The sequence below is a fragment of the Pithys albifrons genome, chromosome 7 (assembly GCF_047495875.1).
Source record: "Pithys albifrons albifrons isolate INPA30051 chromosome 7, PitAlb_v1, whole genome shotgun sequence".
Lineage (NCBI taxonomy): Eukaryota > Metazoa > Chordata > Aves > Passeriformes > Thamnophilidae > Pithys > Pithys albifrons.
Window position 1 is genome coordinate 25166988 of NC_092464.1, and position 5432 is coordinate 25172419.

General features: G+C 39.8%; 1 non-coding gene across 1 annotated transcript; it reads right to left on the bottom strand.

Moving 5' to 3' along the window:
* Positions 1–5358: 5358 nt before the first annotated feature.
* TRNAN-GUU (transfer RNA asparagine (anticodon GUU)) lies at positions 5359–5432 on the bottom strand. Its single transcript has one exon. It is a non-coding gene; the product is annotated as a tRNA-Asn (tRNA).

The window sequence follows — 5432 nt, forward strand, 5'->3', positions numbered from 1 at the left end:
ACCGCATGATTGAGTAGTTTACTTATGCTATATACAATATTGAAGAACCTGTCTTTAGAGACTTATAGCTGAAAACAAGTGAGCTTAATTGCAGACAAGGTACGGACTCTTCATATTGTCTAATTTCAGGAATATAAAATATTTAATAAACTTCCGGTAAAGTGATCTTAATTATCTTTGAGAGTGGTCTGCCTCCCTGTAAGGATCGTCTCTGGAGAATTTAAGCAGCTATACATCTAGATCATTAGCATAAATTAACTAAAACAATAAGGTTAAAATAGATTAAAGTTTACATTTGTAACAAAAAAGAAACCTGAAAGGAAAGGAAAACAACTGGAGTAATTAAATGAAAGACAAAGTTTGCAGGAAGTCCCTGCTGTACTGCATCAGAACAGAATTGCTGGAGAAACTGTGTAAAGCTGGGCAGACAGAAAACTGGCATGCATGGCGTTTGGTTGTCATACAACTGTGCAAACAAAAGTACTGCAGCTCTCAGACTGTTCTCCTCCCAGGAATATGAGAGACTGATCGTCCCCACTCATGTGTTCAATGAATGTGTTCTGCCTGTGATCGCCTCTGACTCCATCTCCCTGGGAGATGAACAGATAGGTTACAGGACTACTGTCAGTACGTGCTTTGAATTTTATCTAAGCTGAAGTCTGATGCCTCTAGTGTGAATATTCTTTATTGTATTCATAAATCTTACTAAAAAGCGCTTAAAGTGCCTCTGCATGTACGAGCTGGGCTTGCTACATCTTCCTCTTGACACCTGAATTTTACTAGCTGTGATGGGCAACAGATCTTGGGGCTGGTTTACACTTTTATAGGTATATATTTCTGTAAGAACAACTCCCTCCCAGTTGGTCATCCTGGAATCTCAATATACAGGGCAATCATTTGGATAAAGAGGAATCACTGAAATAAACACAAATCAAACAAAACAGCAGTTTCCAGGGGGTGATGAATTCAGTTTCCCTTTTCCTTGTGCCTGCTGAACATAACTTGCTCTCCTGGGCCCGGTGGCAAGCTGATAAATACTGTTTCCCACTGCAGCAGACTCAGCTGGCAGCACGTTGGGCTCTCTGTAACAGGTGCTTTTAGATGAATATGGCCTATGTAGACAAAAAACAGAGGCAATGAGAAGACCATAAATCTGACCATTGCAGAGTGAAAACAAACTCAAAATTCGGAAAGTAGTTGTAGAAGGGACAGTTGTAACCGTGCAGCCTACTTCACTGGGAAGAGAATCATGAGCCGCTGACAATTATCTTAAGGATCTTTGTCAGTTTACAATATCAATACTCTGCTAAAGGCTATAAACAGGCAAATTTCCTTTAATACAAGTGATTGACAAAACAGCATTAAAAGATTAATAGATCTATACTTCCACCACACAGGTCTAAGATACAGCTTTAGATGTGGCTTTTGATTAGTTTTCCTGTAGTGGTTTCAAACAGGATCTCACAGAACCTCCTTTCCTACTGCCCACTTGATGCAGTGTTTTACAATATTAGTATTGTGTATACAATACCAAACCATGAGATAACAGTAAAATGAAATAATAATGGTTCTCATCAAGACAAATATAACTATCAAAACAAACAAATACACTTGAATGCTATTTTGAATACAAGCATTTTAAATATATATAATTCATTCCAATAATTATTATCAATATCTTACTGATTTCAAGGTACTGAAATTGGTTCTTTGGGTGAAATGAAACAGCTTTTCCCAAATGCCAATTCTGAAGACCTTTAGTGAAACAATAGAGCAGTTCTTCAGCATTTCCACAGGCGCTGTGCACCACCTACTGACTCACGTGCTAATTACTGGTCCCTGAAGAGTTTTTCTAGGTTGTTTTTTTTTCTGAATTCACTGCATTGTTACTGTCCAAATCTTCTGACCTTGTCTGTGGCTATTTCTCCAAAACATCAGCATCAGAATTTACCCTAAAAATACATTAACATACCAGGAGAACACCCATCCAAACCAGGAAAGCTCCTGGTAGCAAACTGCAGGCTCACTCAAGGTAGAAAAAACCCACAATAATAATTTAATCTTCTAGTAGCCAGTTTCTATGAATCTGAAATTTATCTTCTCTATGTATTGGTCTAAAGGACAGGATTTTTTTTCATGGAATTACAGAATCTTCTGAGTTGGAAGGGTTCCACAAGGATCATCAAGTCCAATTCTTTAGTGAATGGCCCATACAAGAATCAAACCCACAACCTTGCTGTTATTTGTTCCATGTTATAGCGAACTGAGCTAATCTCAGATTTGAAATCCCGCCTCAATAATAAATTTCCAAGTTGCTTTGCACTCTTCTGCCACCTGGAGGGCACAGAGCCACCTTTGGAAAAATAGAAGCTTTTTTTCTGGTGCCTTATTTGTTGAGTAGAAGCAGTCTGTCAGAGCAAAGACAAGATCAAAGATCTCATCTGGTTTTGCTAGCAGCTCTATTGCACCTAGGTCAAGGTCAGAATTTTTCTGTGGCTATAGGCTCATCACTTCACCAGATAATTGTCAGCTTCCTTCTCCCAAGTCGAGTTTTATTGCTGGAGTTTTTGCCTTCAGCTTTGAAAGCAGCATTTTGATTGCCTCTGTCTTAGTATTTAGATCCTTATGCTCCAGCTCTGTAGAAAGAAGGACTTCTCAAAAAGATTTAATTCTTGCACATAACCATGAAAACAGGACTGTGAAGAGAGCTCTGTGAGAGAAAGCCTGCCTCATAAAATAGAATCACAGAATCACAGAATGTTAAGGGGTTGGAACGGACCTTAAAGGTCATCAAGTTCCAACCCCCTGCCATGGCACAGGGACACCTCCCAGTAGACGAGATTGCTCTTGGCCTTGTCCAGCCTGGCTATGAACACTTGTGTTGGGGGCAGTTTTGGGGCATCCACAGCCTCCCTGGGCAACCTGTTCCAGTGTATAACCATCCTCACAGTAAAAAAAAATTCCTCCTATTATCTAACCTAAATTTTCCCTCTTTCAATTTGTACCCATTACTCCTTTTCCTCTCGCTACAGTTCCTACAGAGTCCACAAAAAATCTGCTGAAGGATAATGGGCTACAGTGGTTTCACTACATATGGATTTGTTCTGGGTTTAGGCTTTAGAGGCAGTCTGATACTTTTGGTACAAGTGTTTTTAAAGCATAAGCAAAAACATCACATCAAAGAATTAGATCCACATGCATGTCATCTGAGTAATTATTAAAGTGTATCACGCACAGGAGAGTTAAAGTTAGAAGCAAACAATAACAGCTGTCCTGTAGATTCTAACTCATCAGGCTTTTATACAAAATTGCTGGAAATGGCACAGCTACTCAGTTATCTGTTCATTCCTTTGGGGAGGGCTGGAGAGAGGTGCCAGGGCCTGGGGGAATATTGAGCTCTGGGGTCTTGTGGGCATCTGGGGTCCCTGGATTGCTGGGGGGTCTCTGGGATGTGTTTGGGAGTTCCTGGAGTGTGTGTGGTAGTCCCTGGAGTGCATTTTGGGCTTCTTGGAGTGTGTTTGGGGATCCTGAGGTATCTGTAGTGGTCCCTGGAGTGTGTTTGGGGGTCTCTGGGGTGCAGTGGAGGTCTCTTGAGCCTGAGTGGGGTCCCTGGACTATGTTTGGGGATCCCTAGGCCCAACAGGGGGGTCCCTGGGATGTGTTTGAGGGTATATAGTTTTATATATTTTATAGTTTTAATTTTTTTATTTTTCAATTTTTAAAATTATTTTTATTTTATTTTTAATTTATTGAATTTTCTATTTTTATTTTCTTTTTATAGTTTTTATTTTTATATTTGTATTTAATTTATTTTATTTCTCTTTTTATTTTATTTCAATTTTATTTTTTATTTTAATTTTAGTTTTAGGGGGTGTTATTTTTTATTTCATTTTATTTCTTTTTCATTTTTTGTTCTCTATGGTTATTTTATATTATTTTTAGTTATTATTTTATTTCTATTTTCATTTTTATTTTGTTTTTAATTTTATTCTGGTTTGCATGGGTTTTTGTATTATTTTTATTGAATTTTTATTTTCTTTATATTTTATGTTCTCAATTCTTTTTATTTTTAAAAATAAAATTAATAATAATAAAAAGTATAAATTTTATAAAACTGCAGATACCCCCAAACACAACCCATGGACCCCCTGCTGGGCCAATGGATCCCCAAATACACTCCAGAGACCCTGCTCAGGCTCAAGGCACCCTCCACTGCACCCCAGAGACCCCCAAACACTCTTCAGGAATGCCCAAACACACCTCAGGGGCTACCACAGACACCCCAGGACCCCAAACGCACCCCAGGGACCCCCAAATGCACCACAGGGACCACCCCCCAGCAATACAGGTCCCCTAGATCTCTGTGTCTTCCCAGACCCCCAGACCCCAATATTCCTCCTGACCCTCACACACTCCAGTCTCTCCAGCCTACTTCATATAATATCAGCTTGATTTTAGTACAGGCCATCCTGATACCCGAACCCATCAGATCTCGTAAGCTCAGCAGGGTCAGCCCCGGTTAGTACTTGGATGGGAGACCTCCTGGGAATACCAGGGGCTGTAGGTTCTAGTCCTGAGTACTTCACTGATGAACCTCAGGAGTTAAACGGTGGGGCCAGTTCTGCACTCGCTGTGCCTCACCTAAAAAATCCACTGTGCAGGCTCGAAGGGCACACCCACATGGGTAGAGCCCTTCCCAAAATCTTCCTTCATGAAGTCCAGCCATGAATAGAATGAATGAATAGAAAAACAAAATCAGAAATCTGTAAAAGCAGTAGTTCATGATAGAATATCCAATATTTTACAGGTTTGGAGGCATGTTAGTTTTAGCATTTGGCTGTTGCAAAACTCAGGCTACACTGCTTGGTTGAACAAGTCCACCAAGGAAAAAAAAAGTCTTATTCTCTGTACTCCCTCTTCATTAATGCAACCAAATATAAAAGGTGGCTACCATGCAGTAGACAAATATTTGCTAAGCCTGAGGGTCACAGTAGCCCATGTTAATATTTTGTATGTACATGTCTGCATTTCAACATAATAAAGTAACACAGATCCTTTAGAGCTCACAGCAACACAGCAGAGCAACATACAGATAAACCAATATGACAGGACTGGGAACACTGCATTATTCTGCTCAAATTAAACTATTTTTATGCAATTTCATCTTTAAATAATGATGTATGGAAATACTTTAGTTTGTTTATCCATTGGTGATACTTCAGCAAACTGGTGTCAGTGAACCTAAGGCTAACAGAGATATCCAAGTTTTCAAAATGTCATAGAATGGTTAGGCTTGGAAAGGATCTTAAGGTCATCTGTTTCCAACCTTCCCACCATGGCAGCAGAAAGGGGAGAACACGTCCCTGGGTGGGCTCGAACCACCAACCTTTCGGTTAACAGCCGAACGCGCTAACCAATTGCGCCACAGAGAC